Consider the following 19,172-nt stretch of genomic DNA (forward strand, 5'->3'; position numbering starts at 1 on the left):
ATGTAGTTTGATCTCTGAAAATTGCTCGAAGCGGCACAAAGTTCATATTTGGTTGTCCTTTTGTCGCAAGTAATGGCAAAATCTCATCAGTCACCTGGCACCAGTATGTTCGTCATCACTTTCGGCCATCATGAACCGTCGCTCTAGACCGTAAAAGCACGAGCATCGTTTTCTCTGTACCTATCAGCCTCACCTTTGGCCGAGAGCTTCGGCTTCATTTGCAGAGGAGATAAAATGATTAGCGGAGATGAATTTGAACACGGAGACTGAGGAAAACGATTATTTGAGCACCGGAGAAACTTTTGGCCTGTCGATGAGACATTGCTGATGATGATTACATTAGGTTGGTCCTTTGGGACATCAAACTTTTGGCCTCACGCCCTGTTGGATGCTCAAGGAGGTATATACGAATCCAGATCTGAACAAAGTCTGCATTGTTCTAATTTCTTTATGCCAGTCCCCGATCTTATCTTGTTTTTGCAATTTCGTTCTCTAAGTTTTCATATGTGCAGAAGTTGTATTGTTGGCACGGACAAATTCCTGGTGTGGCTCGCTTAAGAAGACAATCCAAAGGAAAAAAAAAAAAAAAAAGAGATCTTTCAATAGGAGAAAAGTTCCAAAGATGAAAGAGACGAATCTGATTACTTCAGATTCTTCTCCGGAGACTCTGGTACTATAAACATTTATAGCTCCATGGACCTTGATGTAATCTAACATTCTTTTAGCGCCATTATAGGTAAAAATCATCCCAATTTAATAGAGCTGTCTCCACTTTTTTCGAACGATGGGGCAAGACCTTAAGGTCTCCTTGGTTAGTCAGAATGAAGCAATTGGAATAAGTTAAAAGGAATTGGAACACACAGAGTGTAATTGGAATGGTGAAATAAAATTTGAGTTTACGATGTTGGATGTAAGGATAACACCGTGGTGGCATTCGGAGTTGGATGTAAGGTTCTTTTAATTTAAAATATTATTAGAAATTACAAAGAAAAAAAAAAAATAAAATAAAACAAATAATAGGTAAATAGAAATTTATTTCAAAAGCTGTCGAAAAAAGGAAAGTAGAAAAAGGGAAAGAGAGATATGATATGTCATATATTCTTGATTGAGTTTTTTTTGTTTGATATAAATATTCTCTTATTTATGAAATTTTAGATTTTATGAACTTCATACTCATTCCCTCTCATATATTGCTACCTCTCCCCAAAGTAAGGAAAACATGGTGACAAATCCTTCTTCATCGCAATATCCAATTCCATTCATTCTTATTCCAAACTTATCAAACACCATGATGAACAAGAATGAGGTCTGTTTTCCATTCTACTCTTCTCATCCTAATTAATAAACACGACCTAAGGGTATTAACTTTTATTCGTTGTGCAGTTGAGAATCTCCACTTTTTTATTCGATTAGGTATTGCAAATGTTCAAATTTGATTAAATGTGAGACAAATGTGTCATACCGCCTGTTTTTGTTGATGTGGAATGTCTAACCAAGAGAAAATGATAATGCGGACATCTGCGTCATTATTTTTGCGAGCTCGACGTATAAATGTTCTTTCCAATTTTCTTCTTCATTCTGATTTCCTCCTCCTCGTCTTCTTCCATGCGTCTACCAGCTCCGCCGTGTGTCCGATGGCTCTATTGCTCCACAACTATCGACACTGCACTTAAACATTGAAGTACAAAACTACAACAAACCCTACTCAGCCACTGCCATCTCTGGCCATTAGGGACGAGTCTAAAGACTAGAGAATAGTACATCCTGGTTATAGCACAATTACACATAAAACATCGAGTTAAACTTGCGGACACCCCTTCGCATTTGAAAGGCTTTGTCAACTCGCTATCAACTAATTTCTTGGTCGGCGACCTTTTCTCTACCAAAAAAACCATCCATCAAAGAAACTTCACCAGCAGGAACCTGCTTTACTCTGCTTTTTTATTTTTTATTTTATTTTTTTTTCAAAACTTTGATTTCCTGTTTTTTCTCTCCCGATCTAATCTGGGAGTCTTTTTTTGTCTCATTTGGCATCTTCTTTCTTTCGTCATTGTTACTTTCCTTCGCTCATCGTGGTGAATAAATTTGCTTGTACCTGAAAACGTTGTGAGAATGTCGTCACTAGTTTTGCCGGTAGTATGCTATGGATATGGTTTTACAACTTCTCCTAGATTAGGTGGAATCTTTCCTCTTCCGATTTAGGTCTAAATCTGAATTTGAGAGTTTTTCTCTCCTAATCTAAATATAGATCTGGGAGTTCCTTAGCGGCGTTCAATTCGTGGTGGTTCAATATGTTGTTGTTGTCATCATCATCATCATTGTCTTCTTTGTATGTTGCTAGTATTGAGAGCGTCGAACCTAGGCGCACACTACAAGACGTAGTTTCTGAAGGGGAGTATCACTGACGATTCCAATAATCAACCGCCGATTGTTTTTTTGATGATGTGCTTATAACTACAGGCTGTACTCTTTTGCTTTCTTGGTTTTGTCTTGTTTTGCAGTTATGCTCCTCTCACATTTGATCTTGACAAATGAACGAAATTCCCTTTTGACAAAAAAAAAAAAAATTGCTATCAACATGCTAGAATAACACAGAATTGTTCTCTTTTTTTTTTCCTCTCTCTCTCTATTTTTTTCTTTTTTGTTGGAACATGAGCTTACCAAATCTGCGGCTATCCATATAATATTTTACGCCGTACGTTGTTAAATGAAAGAATAATGTGACTAGTCATAGAATATTGTGGTCTAGTCAGACAACTCAAGTTTGATAAAAGTGAGGTGACGTGGCACAAAATTCTTACGTTGAGTCGAATTTCGAAAGTAAAAAATATTTAACTGAGCACTCAATTCGAAGAAAGATTGTGTCTTCCCCTGCTTTCTCTGCATAGGAGCGATGTCATGAGAATATTGAACATCTTCAAATTCATAAGAAAGCTCTATATCAGAATGGTTCATACAACCTATTGTAGCAATGCTCCGGTAAATTTGTCTGTCTTGCATCGATCAGATTTTTCGAGGTAAAATGCTAGGTCAGCCACATTTGAAAATTACCATTTTTTTTTATTTGAATAATTACTAGCAGTCAAAGTTGATTTTCACTAGGTTTCATTTTGGGTATAAGATATTAACTTCAATGCGTGGACTATAGGCCTGGTGCAAACCCATATAGACCTACATAAACTTGGGCTTTAATATTTCAAAACCGATGCTGACCTGTTTTTAAAATTTTTACTGACTCATTAAAACTGAGTTTTTTTTTTTGAACAACATTAAAACTGAGTTAAAAAAACGGGTTTTTGACCTATGTTGTCACCTCCCCTCAGGCACAAGGCCATCTAATCTTTTCAGAGCTTTAGACATCTCATTATTAAAAGAAAACTAATTGAGGTCACTTTTCCACTTGAGAATAAACTGCTTGGGCAAGGAATTTGGGCTTTTTAGGCCTGAGAGGCAGCAAGAGATACCATAACCCACATTTTGGACAATCTCTGGGTTCGTGGAATAGTCACTTCCTCATTGCTAAAGTTGGCCCATAAAGTTAAAACTAGATTTCCAACCGGTTTTCTTCTCTTCGTCCCATCAAAACTAAACAGATTGGATTACAATTTGTTTCATTTAAGATCACTTGCAATTCTCAAAGCATGCCGATGGCTACTCAAAGATGAGAGAACCTCCTTGAGTTTATTGCATAGCCTTTTGGCGTTATAACTCATCTTATTAAAGTTTTCTATATGCTTCCAAACTCATCTTGTGGACATTGTGGATCTTCTTCTTGGTTGGGTGTTGATACCGGGCTCTGGAGAGTTAGATAGACGTGTTACTATGGATTGTTTCGGGCAATTCCCAAAAGCAATAGGTCGGTGATTTGCAATTGTTGCTGAAGTTTGTGAAAATAGAGGAATTCGATTAGACAAATTAAAGAGATTTAATTTAAAAGTAAAATTATAAGGAAGAAAAATATAATTTTTTCGAATGTTTTATTTATAAAGGCTTTGCAGTATTTCTATCCTTCTTGGGGTCCACTGTGCCCTTCCCACGTGCTTTTTGTTTTTGGTCGAATTCCACGTGTTTAAAAGTTGGGATAAAGCATGGCATCGTGAGAAAGCCTCATAAATGCTTTGGGTGCAGAGGCGATTTATGAAACTAAAGTCGTCCTCACAGAAAATGGAATTTGTTCCTATGTACTTCCAATAAGTAAAACGTGATCTTGGATGATGTTTTGGTTCCATGTAAAATAAGATAAACCCATAAGCTGTAACACTTAAATATTAATTCACTTCTATATTTGAGATTTTACACATTTAAAATATTTAGTAGTGATCTCACGAAATCTCAATACTTAGTTTGAAATATAGTGTTCAAATTAGATTAAGTAAAGATAATTAGTTTAAAAACAGAAAGCTCAAATAATTCAAAAGCATGTGTCTTTAAAGTAAGAGATGGTTTTGCTTATGAATAAAAGAACATGATCATATATTAGAGAAATTGAAAGATGAATGCATGTCCACATTAGCCTCCATGCATAGGAAATTATTTCAAAGCAGTTTTGAGTTGGAGCAGGCCAAACTCAAGATGTTTTCTATAATCAATTACCGTTTGATGAAGTACGCAATTGTCATGGGTTGGCAGTTACTTGGCTGCAAAACAACCTGTGCAGTGTTTGGCGAGTGGAATTCACCAAACTAGCATTCGTTCAATAGTTATTCCAAAGAATAATCCAGTGAATAACTTTCTTACGTGAGATCGTACCACGCCCAATTTAATTCAGGCATTTAGTACATTGAGCAAGATAACATATCGCTTTAAGTCGACAACTGATTCCGGCTTGTCATGGCCTCATTAGAAGAGCAGCATTAGCTCCCAACTAGTTTGTGCATGGAAGACCAATTCTTCCTTCAAAGCTCTTATGTAATATGAGTTTTCTATCTTAAAACTCCAACATCAACTATCTTGACGCCACTCCCATAGATCAGATGTGTTCATCCCCTTTGCATCATTCACTCTTCATCCGATAACTGTAAACTTCACTCATAAGCGTCATGAGTAATCGCGGATCGTGACACAATGCTTTCACACTTTCTGCCTTTTATTTTAATAAAAAAGGTGTAATTTGGGTGAATGAAAATGAGAGATTGAAGAAGCCCTTGACAAATTGTTGACCCATTTAATGCGATCTCTAGGGGGCACATTAGACACTTATAAACTTGATGGACTCAGTTTCGCATCACCACATCCTAGTTAAAGAAGACGATTTTACCTTCTTCATCGGAAAACTGATGTCGTTCTTTCCTCCCTGATTTCGCTCGTGCACTCATCCTTCGTAAATTTTGCACGCCGTGCAGTGGTCCTCGCACATGCATGTGATAATAAGTATAACCACAATAATTGACGAAATAAAAAGAAAAATTGGACACATCATAACATCAGTGCAGACAAATTTCATGTCATGGTGCGTTTGGTAACATTTCTATTATGGAGAATAATTTATTTTTAGAAATAGTTTTTTTTTATTCTCTAGAATAATTTTTAAGTAAAAGAACGCTTTTGATAAATACACAAAATTTCTATTCTCGAAACAAAAAATGAATAGGAAAGTGTTTGGTATAACTCACAATTTTTTTTTATAGCGTAAAATCTCTTTTAATTTTTAATGATTTTGGTAGATTTTTCTTTTTTCCCTCTTCTTCTTCTTGCTCCTCCTCGAATCAGCAGCTAGCGACCGATAGTTGATAGCGGTGACTGGCGGTGGGTGGCGGGCAGCGAGGAAGAAGAAGAAGAAAAGAAATAAAGAAATAAAATGACTTATTTCTAGAAATTGTTCCCAAAACCAGAAGCTATTGCTTTATACTTATTGTCTCTGTTCCAAATTTATTTCCCGACTACTTAAATATTCCGGAAAATTAAAAAATTAAATGACTTTTTTTTTTAGAACAAAAAAATAGAATAACAGATAAATTAGAATGTTATTATGCGCACGGCCCTTTCACGAAGAGTTTTGGCTATTCTCGGTAAATGCATCCTGGAAGAGACAGCTCACTTCTGTGCTCTATTCGCATGCATCTATATCATTAGCACTTATAGACTTCCAAGAAAAAGATTTCTCGCTTCACATCGGAACTCACGAGAGTCTCTTTCTTCTTGGAACTCATCGGCTTGTGGAGTCAAAGTCGCCCCGTAAGGGCTGAGAAAACGATCCACCACCAACCTCAATTTCTCTCTCTCTCTCTCTCTCTCTCTCTCTCTCTCTCTCTCTCTCTCTCTCTCCATACCCCTCCAGTTGCAGACCTTCCAACAACAGTCGAATGATAGTTTTTGTCCCGTTCTAATTTCCGTCTCTTAAAACTTATTAGACTGATATGCGACTACTGATGTATATATATTTTACTATGAGCGTTGCGATATGCATGTATACATTTTGAGAGGCGGTGTGAGCTAACAAAATCTCTTCCCATTGTTTCCCATGTATCGTCAGCTCTCTAACATTTCAAAGCATGTCAAATACTTGTCTCAATGCAAAGCCAGAGTCATCACAGCTCAGCATAAGAAGCATGAATCGTAAAATCCTCTTAAGTAGTCGCTTATAACCTGATGTGGTTTTAGGGCCTCATGGACAAAAACTAAGCTGATTCCTCTCTCTCTTTACAAATTGAAAAGTTGAAATGAGAGCATCGCAAAATTTAAAACCAAGTGGAAAATGAAAAATAAATATTCATCGAGACATATAATAAATTAAACTATGCAAAATCTAAATATTAACAAAAAAGAAAATAGCAAGGGGTAGACTAAGTTAGATATTCTGAAAAATATAAGATCCTTATCGTATAGACTATGGAGAATAGATAGGGAGGGGCCGTTAAACTTTTCTTTATACGACACAAATTAAAATCAACAATTATTACATAAGCCTGTCTATCCACATTGGTCATCACTCCATTCGTTAATCTTAATGTATTTATAGTGAGGCCCACTTTACGCCTTTACTCTATCCCCTCTATCAACCTCTCCTCCCTCACTATCTCTCATTGCACCTTCTCCTCTTCTGCAGCCTGTCTTCCCACCTAGAATCCATGAAGAAAAAAAGATCTAGAAAATCCTGGAGAGTTTATGCAACTGAAGATTAGGCCCCGTGAGTAGGACTCCAAAGGTCGCACCATAGAAATATTCAACGGCTTCAAGCTTTTGTGCAACCTACCACTCGCTTGAAGGAGCCTACCTCCACGAGAAGTAAGAGCTGTTCCCGTTCTCTTTCTATCGACGTTTTTTATATTTTATCATAAGCAGACTATTATTTGATTTTATTTTATCATGAGCGGATTATGTTTGCGAGAGTTTGGGTTTCAAGCTTAGCTTTTAGTGTTTTGATTTTTTTCTTCTCTTTTTAATTGGAGACAGATACAATTATATATCCCAATTTCTATATACTTAGATAGTATTCAACTAAGAGTGATGCAAAAGATCCCAATATGCATGTTCACAAAGTTGATAGTTGTGTTCACTATTTTATTCCGTCCATTTGAGCCACGTAGAGGGTGTCTTTCTCTATATTGGCTTTAGCATTTTAATTAAACAAGATTGGAACATCATTGTTGAAGAACATATCTACTAATGATTCTGTTGTGAATTTGTGGACACAAATTCTCTAGCAATGCAGAAAACCATTACCATTTGTGACGACATCTTAAATGACGGAGCAAAACAGTGAACAATTTATAGATGGTGAAGATCACAACTCAATCAAAGAATCATTTAGTGAACATGCATATCGAATTCTTCCGCATCACTCCCATCTGAATACTATCCAAATACAGAGAAATTGGTGTGTATTATAACCTTCTCTATCGCTGATTAAAAAAGAATAGAAAAATTAGAGCACTAGATCCTAAGCTTCAAAATCCAAACCCGCTCCATCCAAAATCATTATAAAAAAAAAAAAAAAAAAAAAAAAAAAAGAAGGAAAAGCATAGGTAGGGAGAGAAGGGAACCGAACAGAGCTCATGCTTCTCGCGGAGATAAGCGCCAGGCGAGTCAATCCAAAAAGCGCTAAGCGAGTTAGTGGCAGGGTCGTACAGTCCACCTTAAATGTCGTCTATTCTTCCATCGAGGAATCTGCCCGCTGCTACACGCCCAAAACTCTGCACGATCTCCATGCCAAAATAATATTCTTTTGCTTTTGTAAGATTACAAAACCCATAACACTATTGTCAATTCTGGACAAGATCCAAAAGAAGATAAATCCACTGCGTGGACTTGTTTGACCAAAATTATTATAATTCTTTTTACCGTAACGGACCACGTGCTTCAAGCTTTGGTCTTCTTTGACTTTATTTCTTCAATATGTGAGACGCCAGTGAAGGAAGCTCCAGTGTTGAAAATCACGGACGGGAGAGAGCATCGCGAGGGCTTATCAGGAGTGACGGAGATGTCGGCCTCGCCGGAGGCTTGATCAGTCGCAGTGACAAGATGCTGGACTGTAGGAACTCGAGAGAACTATTTGGAAGGTTCACCAGCGTTATGGGTATGCGCCGTCGACTGGTGGTGGGGCTGATTGGCGGTGGCTCCGCGCTCCTCTGGTTGATTTGAGCGTGCAGAGATTGCAGGAACCGGCGTCAGTGCAAAGACCGGCTGGGTGTTGCGTCGGTGCAGTTCGGATGGTGCAAGTGGTGCAGCATGGAGACGGAAGCGAGACGCAATGCAGCGGCGACTGGAGCCACCACAGCGTTGTCGGGATGGAGGAGGTCGTGCGGGGAAAGCCTCAGCGGCCTTGGCTTCAATGATACTCTGTTGAAGAAGTGAAGGCGTGCACGAATTTTGACGGTGAGATCGGGCCTTTCGAGCCTACTTTCAAGCTTATATAATCCAAAAAAGGAACGAATTTTCACCGCCTGGATTTACGCTCTTCTGCAAATCAGTCTTCACACTCCAATTGGAATTCTAAAATAATCCAACAAGGAACATAATAGAGTTTATATAGACTGACAATTAGGATTTCTTTCAAGAGTAAGAGATATCCTTGTTTCCTAATAATTCGAATTTTAAAGGATGTACTCTATATTAAAAATAGGGAACTCTTCTCTTCACTTATTGTGATAATGTCAAATGAAGTTGCTCAATTATCCTCTAAGATTTGAATTTTGATAATATTGAGATTAATTGTTCCTCAAATCTGCTTTTCATAAATTAATTTTCCAATCTGACATTTTAATTATGCAATGTTCGACTCTCTAGTATCCATGGTCTTGGCCAAAATTTCATGCTCTTATGGAATTAGTCCAATTAATCTAATCAAAATCAAAATTCAAAATATTCTATTTAAATCAAATATATGCTTCTTATTATACTAAATTAAATGTAACTAAATGTATGTATGTATGGTCTCTAATTTTTTATGCAACAAATATTATAGATTATAAATGAAATTGAAATCCAAATATATGCTTATTCCTAAATTAAAATATATATATGTAAATGTAACTAATGTTTTTATTTAAGGGCTGACGATGGTCTCTAATTTTTTATGTAACAAATAACTAAATAGATTATCAAAATTTAGGTATCAACATTTTTGTCCAAGGTTTCCCGGAGTTTGCGAGTGAGATGGGTGCACTTTTCAAAGGAAGCTCCGAAGGTCCGTTTTGGTGACCCTGGGCATCTTTACTACCTCCATTTGTATGTTTTGGGCCAACCATTAACTCCTCCATGAACACAGAACAAGTGCAATGTCTCTCTCTCTCCTGAATAGATTGTCCATGCCACAGTTGGATGCTGGCGAACCAGATGTCTTTTTTTTTGCAGCTCAGCTCTCTGAAGATTGAAACAATAGACAAAATGTAGGGTTCCCAAAAGTTCTTTAAGGCTGTATTTTACTTGATAATGGCCCGGCCAACCCGAAAGAAAATCTATATGGACCCTGACAAACTTAGAAAATGAAAGTAAAAAAAGGAACATCTGGTGGGTGGCCAGCCATATTGAATAACAAAAAGAAAATGAAAGAGATGGATCGAACTGGTGAAACTATCGGATTGCATTAATGGGCTTTCCATCTAACATCTTCAATGGGCTGAAATTTCGAAATTGCCCTACGCTTTTGACCTTTTTTTTTAAAAAAAAAAAAATTTCTTTGATACAGAACAGTTGACTCCAATATCAATAGCTTCTAAGGTGTTGACTCCCAAAAATATACCGAGTCATGGTGGGTCGACAAAGTGTCAACGTTAGGTTGTTAATGGAGCACTCAGGTGATGCGATCACAAATCAATGAATAGCAGATGCCAAATTAATGTCATGAGACGCGTGGTCATCCAATTAAGAGTGGTAGGCTGTGATAATTGTCAGTGTGCGATAACAAACGGTCAATAGTAAGCAAAGACCATAGAAAAGTCAAATCGGAAGATATGCCAGAGATTATAACTACTTGTGATAAGAATGAGTAATTAAGGATGATCGAGATGAAGCGGTTAGTTGTAATTTGTTAATTCAAAGATAACTTTACAATGACAGTTAAATTTTGTACAAGCACTTGTACAATTTATATCCAATTCCAATTTTCCACTTATATCGATTTGCTGTTGTTCATTCTTTCAATTCTTTAGATTCACCTTTGTCATCATCGGTAATCCTTATTATGCAAATTAGTTCCTATCAAATTGCCACTTAGCCAGATTCTTATTGAAAATTAAATATTAAATTTTTGCCGAAAGGTATTTTGTCAACGATTTTATTTCGGGAAACACGAGACTACTAGTGAAGACTTATAAACCCAGATCTCCTCGAAACAACTAAAACAGAAGAAAGAAAGCTAGAAAGATTGACAAAGGAAAATAATCTCCCCCCTCCAATGATCAAGTGATAACCACAATGATAGTAAAGGGAGTTCCAAGAAGTGAACTTTGGGCAAGTTAGAGGGAGACACGGGGAAGTGGATCAACACGTGCAAACCCCAAGCCCATTGATCACAAGTATAATATAAATACATCAAGTGTCGTGCTATTTTTACCAGCTGCAACGCTGCAAAGCTAGTACTCTCCAAATTTGATTACAGGTATACGATAAGAAGGAAAAAAAAAGGGCATTAATGAAGGCCAACCAATGGCGATTTAAATTATTAGAAAATTAACTCAAAAATTTAAGCTGTTAATGAAGGCATAATTTATTATTTAAATATTTTAATACTCTTCCTCATGCGTAAGCTGGACTTTGGGTCTTAACTAAGACAAATAGAGGCTTGGAAAATTCAAACTCATGACCTCTTAACTCTGAAAAAAATTCAACCCAAAGGCTTAAAGTTTTAGAAATTCAATCTTATTTCCAAAAACATTAGCACAAATTTGTCATCAATTTTAAAACATAATTGCTTATGTTGTTGTTGCCCACTCCGGCAAGGAAGGCTCCAACCCCAATTCCAGCGACAAGGCCACTGCGGAAGGCGGCCATGGAAGCCAGGTAATGATGGTGACGAGATTTACGACCCAACAACTTGTCTATGATCACCTCGTGATTACAAGCCTCTCTGTAAATGCCAAACGCAGGAAGTGAACATCGAGAAGCAGACGCTGTTGAGGTTCATAGTGATGGGGAAGAAGAGTCTTCCGGACCCAAGTAAACGGAGCCGACCTCAGTGGGGATTTGTGGAGATGGTCACCACCAAAATCGATGATGTCAAGTCGGCTCTTAAAGCAGGTGCGCTGCTTCTTCTCCTCCTCCTCCTCTCTCTCTCTCTCTCTCTCTCTCTCTCTCTCTCTCTCTCTCTATCTGTGATTGAAGTAGGACTTGTTGCTTCTTGCAGAGGAATACGACACCTCCACAAGGGGACACCGCCCCACGGCTGCAGCCAAAGCGTTGGGGGAGGGAGTGTACCGCATACTTAGACACAAATCCAAGGGGAAGAAAGCGCACACGCATCTCATAAAAAAGCTCGAATTCCCTCCGGAAGACGAGAAGTAGGAGCCCCAGGAGTCGCTCAATGTCAAAAGAGAAGGGTTCTTCCCTATCCAAATCAAGAACCCCGACCAGCACGGGGCAGGCCCTTCCCAGTTCAGGGGACTCTAGAGCAAGCGCAAGGCGGTGTTCCCCGCCCACCTACAGGGACAGTTCGGGCAGTTGAGGTACAGCCAGGCTGACCCACCCGACTTCCTGAACTACGAAGGGTGTGAGTTGCTGTTGATATCGGCATCGGACGACATAGAGGAGGAGCTGGGGTTAGAGCTCAAAGCGGAAGGAGAGGCCGATCCCTCGTGTTCCGATCTGCTCGAGACGTTCGGGGAAACTGCATCCGTGGATGCCCTCCTCAGGGGCACCTGGGTCTGGATTTTAATCTTTCTGACACTTTTTGGTCTGTGTTTAACTAGGAGACCCGTTTCATGTTTCAACTGCAGTTGGGCATGTGTAATATATTTGGTACCCCTAATGCCGATCTTGCAATAAAATCTAATTTTGTCCGCCCAAATGGTTCTAACCTACTTAGGAATGATAATGATGATTGCATGGCCTAAGTAGTGGAAATGGCAATTCCAAGAAGTCGGTAAAATCACAATTCTATGATTCACATATGGATCCAAACATCAGAAAAGGGATTGGCCTTTTGGAATTGCAATCACATTCCAGATCATTCATGCAAACCAAACATTCATATAGGCAGGTGGACCCTAACCTAAAGCACGCGGACGGTGAAAGAGAGTAGGGGTGTGCATTGGACCCGGAACCGCCCGAACCGCCCGGAACCGGACCGGAACCGCCCGAACCGGCGGTTCTTGAGGGAACCGGTCCGGTTCCCGGGTCCAATTGTTGAGAACCGGTGGGAACCGGTCCGGTTCCCTGTTCCGTGGGCGGATCCACCCGCCCGCCCACCCGGACCGGACCGGTACTATTTATAATTAAAAAAAAAAAAACAAAATTCGCGAAGCCCCCGCCCCTACCCCTAATTCGCGAAGCCCTAATCGCGTTTCTTCTTCTTCAGCCTTTAATTCTCTCTCGTTCCTTTCCTTCTCTTCGTCTTCGATTCCACGGTTCCACCCCGAGTATCCACGCGCCGCCGCCGCTGCTCCTCCTCCGCCACCGTCCGCCTCGCGCTGGTCACCACTCGCCAACCGCTACTCCTCCGCCTCGCAAGAACTCTCGACCGAGCCGGCGAGCCCTTTTTCCGTCACTCAACAAGGTACGAAGCCCTAATTTGTGTCTCATCTCTTGATTCTCTTCCAATTTCTTCCTCGCCTTTGATTATCTCTCGTTTCTTCCTCAATCTCTTCTCCTCGTCTTCGGTTCCTCACCAAGCATCCACGCCGCCGCTGCTCCTCCTCCGCCATTGTCCGCCCCCTCGGGCCGGGTCGCCACTCGCCACAACCGCTGCTCTTCCGCCCTCGCTGTCCACCCCCTCACCGACGCTCGTCCCGACTCCTTCGTCTTTGATTCCTCACCGAGCCTCGACGCCGACGCCGCCGCTGTTGCTCCCGCCACCGTTGGCGTCAAAATCAGTTCCATGGATCCACCCGGAACCGGACCGACCGGCGGTCCGGTTCCCGGGTGGATCCACGCAACAAACGGGTGGATCCCGGTTCCGATTTTTCGGAACCGGTCCTTGGCGGGCGGTTCCCGGTTCTAGGTCGGGAACCGCCCGCCCGGACCATGCACACCCTTAAAAGAGAGGGACAGAAAGTGAGAGTGTAGCGGTTTGCGAACGAGAAGAGTTTGCGAGCTTGTCGGATTAGGAGATGCGTGACAGCCGTATAAAGTAGTAGACTCTTTGGGGATTTTTCAAAGTGTCCTTTCACAAATTTTTCAAAATTTTATTTTATTTTCTTCAATTTCATTTTATTATTGGATTGATGTGTTGTCTACTACTCAACGGCAAAAGAGAGAAAACAATACAGAAAAAGCTCAGGTATTTGCTTCCTAAAAATGAGGAACAAAACAAGGGGGAGGTTATGGGCTACATTACAAAAAATTTATGAAATTGAAATAATTGGACTTATTTAGAACTGCATTTCTAGAATTTCATCGAGTAATTTTTACAGACACCTAGAATTGTGTATTGTATTTCATAGAGTAATCTAACCATGCCTAGTTAGATGCCAATTGACTCTTGTGGCAGAAGCTCTAGCTATGCGGTAAGCCCTCTCTTGGATAAAGCCTCGTCGACTGAATCAATTATCCCTCATTTGTTCTCAGAGGTATAAAGAATGTTTGGCTACACAACCATCATATTGTATCAATTCCAACGTCCTCTATCCTAGTCAAAATGTCGATGTGCTTAAAAAAAGACTAGGGGATTGGATACTCTTGTGAGACTATTGGTTGTAGGAAATTGCATGTTTTAATTCACTCATTCACACTTATTTTTATTGATCGTGTCATCTCTGTATACTCACAAATTATATCTTCTCTATCATGCAATCTTGTGATGCTTCATAAATGTTTTGATACAAGAACAACTTATATTCCTATGATGATTCATGGCAATTGTGTTAGTATGACTTGATCTAAGGGGAAACGAGTTGTATTTGGTAAATCACCGTATTTTGGGAGCTCTTTTGGCGAAGATATCACGTTTTGCACCAAAAGAAGCAATCGGAGTGCTGATGAAGTCTGATTGACAGCTAACAAAGGCAAAATTCGAGATAGAAGTCTTAACAAATTAACATTCCCTATCACCCACAACGGCCCCAACTAATTGACTACCATTCGTTTGAAAAGTTCCCGTGCATCTTCATGGATTTTCGATAATTAAAAAAGAAAGAAAAAGAGAAATATATGAGAGACAGTTGCGCTGACCCGTTTGGGTTGGGGCCTAGTACAACCCCTTCTTACTCGGGCCACTTGGCCCTATTCAAGCCCAATTCTTTTTTATTTATACAAACAACGACTAATGATCACTCTTAGCAATGGCTATTAGGCCGAGGTTAGGCTGGCATGACTCAGCCCAGATGATCCAAGGGAAGAACTGTAGACCTTTGAGGGAGCCCATGATCCAAGGGAAAGATTCAATCAAGCAAGCAAAGGACTTCAAGTCGAGAGTGCCGAGTGCATCATTGATTGAGAGGAATATCATTAACCGAAGAGTTTCAAGACACAATTGGTAGAGGAGGTGGCTAAGTTAGCTAAGCTTGCCTTGAAGCTTCCAAGAGTCTAGGGTTTCTTATGATTAAATGGGGTCAGGTGGTTAGATTTTTGTTGTTAGATAGAGGCCAAATATGCAGTTGTAAGTTGATGACCTATGGTATATAGAGAGGTCTTCTTTCATGATTGTGCAAATGCAATATAGCGAAAATTACCAAATTAGTCATAAACATATTATACATATGTCAATTTAGTCCTGAAATTTTTAATTCTGTCAATTTAATCCTTAACTTTTGCACAAATTCCAATGTAGTTTTTCTATTCAATTGCTACTGAAAATTGCTAACTTAACATCTAATTATCGCCAATCGTCCTATATAGCACAACAATCAATTTGATCTAAATGACTACTCAAAATGACATCTTTTTTTTTTCTCATTTTTCTAATCTTTTTGTTTTGTTCTGTTTTGCTTTTTTAATTTTCTTAAGTTACTGTTCACCTTCTCCATTGGAAAAGAATTTGTGTTTTCTTCAAGATATGTTGCCGCCACTAGTCAATGCCGCTGCAAGCCGACACCGCCATTCACAATGACTTCCTCTCTTTGTACAGCAGAAGCACCATTCCAATGTTAGCCCTTTCTAATTCTCAGTCTTCGAACTTCGGGAGCAATCGGACCTCTAAGCCAATTACATCCATTAATGGAGGCACTCGAGCGACCTCAAATTCGGCTGTGCGACACCATATGTGAGGGACATGACCTCAAGTGAGCGGTCGCACCTTAATCACAGGAGGCGAGCTCCATTAACGGAGGTCGACGAGAGAGAGAGATATGATGACGGCTTCGATATGATGGTGATTATCGTCATTTTCCTTAAAATTATATAAAAAATGTTCGGTATTTATTATAATAGAATCATAGAATGCTAACTTATTAAGCACATTAATCAATAAGCAAAGTCACAAAATCTAATTTACATTTACTGAAACACTTTACACGAGACACGTTTAGACTGTCCACTAAACAATCTATATATATACTTTATTTTTTAAAATTAGCTAAGCGGTTACTAATTTGACTGTGGGCCCCATATGATTAATGTGTCAATATTTACATGTCATCTAACCGTCTTTACGCATTTCTCCCAAGAGTAGACCGGCGCTCATCCAAGGTCTCGTTATCTTCTATGCATTTCCTTTTGATGGATAAATGGCTGTTGACTTCGACTTCTTGTCGGTCGATCGCACTCATACATGATTGATTATCCATTTTTCTAACATTAGCCCAAATTTATAAGAATATATAACAGATTTTGGGTCTTGCAAGCAAATGTTTTGGTATTTCTAGAGTTTTATTAGAATTGATTATGATATAATCATTACCACTTAAAAGAGAGAACTCAAATTTTGACTTCTTATTATCAGAAGAAAAGAAGCATCAACCTATCATGGTCACCATGCGACCTATCAAATCACTGATTTTCTCACAATAATATGAAAGTTAAAGTCGACAACGATCAAGACATTAATAGACTCATCAATAGTATAACTTCAAGTATTTAGGACATAATTGGTATAACTAGGAAACTTGAATCCAGTGAAAATCCATACGAAAACACATGCATATCCTTTGCCTCTTCTATCATGGTTAGGGATCACATAGGACATGGTCCAGAACTATAAATCTCAAAATTATCAATAGCACGCCTAGAATTATCTCAAAGTTAGAAAAACTCAAATCAAACTCCATCACAAAATATATAAATGACAAAAATTAACCTCACAAAACTGATGCCTACACAGGTTTATGCCGTAAAATTATCTAAACAATCTGACAATCATGTTCAAGCATGAAATCGCTTGTGATCACATCTGCAACCCTCCGTAAACACAGGAACATCTGGACGAACATCTGATCTGGACATGCATCACACTTCCTTCCTCAGATTCCTTGATGAAATTCTGTGATTAGAAAAGCAGTAAATGGCACATGCATTGTCTATCAAAGTGTATTGAATCATAAGAAGACATTTTGTTGGATGCTAATAAACATTCACACGGGTCTCTACACTTAAAGGGCTGTTTCTAAAATGTTTTAACATCTTGAGACAATAATTAACACTAGTTGTTTCTGCCATATCACAAACTAGAGAGAATCTTACTATGCTAAAACCAGCACCAACAATGTCTCATCCAGATTTGCACTTTATCACAAAACTATAGTTCAAAAGTTATGTTGCTAAGCTCAAGAATGGGAACTACCTTGAAGTGAAAGTTTGACCTAGCTTATAGTCAAATGAACAGCTTAACTAACTGGAATAAGAACAATGAACAATATGATCAGAATAAACCAAGAAGCAGGAATGAAGAGCACTGACTTAGCTTCTTCCTCATTGTGATTGACTACAATCATATGAGGAAATCTGCAGCTATAGGTATACTCGATCTTAACATGAGCATCATATCAAACTGTCACAGCAAGAAACATTGCCACAGCGCCCTGATCAGACACAACCTATGATAAAAAGGTCACACCTCATAGACACTAGTTAAATGCATGAATAACTTATAATCATTCGATATGCAGCAGAGATGCATCATATTAGTATGCCCGATGTACATAAAGTTCATAAAAGAAAGGAATCATAAGTTCAAAGGTCTTACCTAATTGTGCAAAGGCATGAGATTGTTCAACAGGATGAATCAATGCAGGCATATCCAATGAGAAGCATGATTTACCCATCGTGACCTGAGGCTTTGGAGCTGAAAACCAAATATTAGCATTCAGCATATCTATAAGATACTTAAACAAATCATAGATTCCACAATGTCATTAACAGAAAATGGATGGAAAAGAAGGGGAATAAAGGCGAAGAGAAATGATATTCTTGGAAAAGGGTTCTACAAAACAGAGAAGAAATATGAACCAAATTGATATTATCATTACAAAGACAAATTATTTCAAGGCCATGTTTTCTGTATGCAATGAGTTTCCAAAGTGTACTAATTATCTCAGATGCATGTAAAGATTATGATCTGATCAGTTTTTAAAATATTTGCAACTGAAGAGCTCTTATTGAAGAATTGCTATATATGTATAGAATCCATGATAGGGATCAAGGAAGAAGATATTTCTCTCAAACGAGTCTAATCAAAGAGTTCTTAGCTATTAAGATACTAAACTTCGTCTTTTTCCTTAACCGAGGACATGATGTCCCATTTCTCAAATGACAATCTGGCTGAATACCCAGTCTACAGGAAAGCTACATGTGATAAATAGTTCATCTGAAAATTGGCAAAAAGAGAGATCGGGCATCTAAAACCCCTTTTGTTTCCTTGGCAAATTCTACACATATTCATAGCAATCATTAAATGGCTGAACACTCTTAGCTTCTGTCTGGATAAGTGTACTTACCATCTCAAAATAAACACCTTATACTTGATGGATGCTTGCAATTTCATTAACCCTTTGTCATTACATGACATTCCACTGGGCCAGCTTTATTTATCTGGGATGTAAGGATACAGAAACATATCTTTACTGCAGCAAACGATCTAGAGAGAGAGAGAGAGAGAGAGAGACAGACAGACAGACAGAGTTGTTCAGCATAATATGCAATCACCGAGAGGCCCAAAGAACAATTCTTTCCAGCTATTTGAGAGTAATCGGTCAAACAAGTACAAATAGAAAGAGGCTTCCCATTTTCTTTTTAATCACTATGGAAGAGGATGAGTGAGAGGAAGACCAAAGTATTTGAGTTTAAAAGAGAACTTATTCCGAGGAAGGGTCTTGCAGACGATGTTGCTAGCGGTACACACTGCTCAACTTTATTGATAGAAAAGGTTAACTTTGGTTTGAAAATAGATTTGCTTTACTATGTTCATAGAAGCCTCTTAAAAAGTGTAATTAATAATGGGTCCATTGAAAAAGAACTATCATTTTCCTCAAGTTATCTCACGTAAATAGGTGCTAACAGCAGTATTATAACATTCTTTCAAACAGACAATTCAATTAATTGAAATGGTTGATTTCCATTCATACCATTAGAGTTTCCTTGTTCATAAAAATCTCGCAGAAGAGAAATTGCTTCTGATGCCATTATACCTCCACATCGTTTGAAAACCT

The 19,172-nt window shown here is 38.8% G+C and overlaps 1 pseudogene; it reads left to right on the forward strand.

The window, feature by feature from the left end:
- Positions 1-11,531: 11,531 nt before the first annotated feature.
- On the forward strand, positions 11,532-12,442 carry LOC120293474 (annotated as a pseudogene).
- The last annotated feature ends 6,730 nt before the right edge of the window (positions 12,443-19,172 follow it).

Source organism: Eucalyptus grandis, chromosome 5 (assembly GCF_016545825.1).
Source record: "Eucalyptus grandis isolate ANBG69807.140 chromosome 5, ASM1654582v1, whole genome shotgun sequence".
Taxonomy (NCBI): domain Eukaryota; kingdom Viridiplantae; phylum Streptophyta; class Magnoliopsida; order Myrtales; family Myrtaceae; genus Eucalyptus; species Eucalyptus grandis.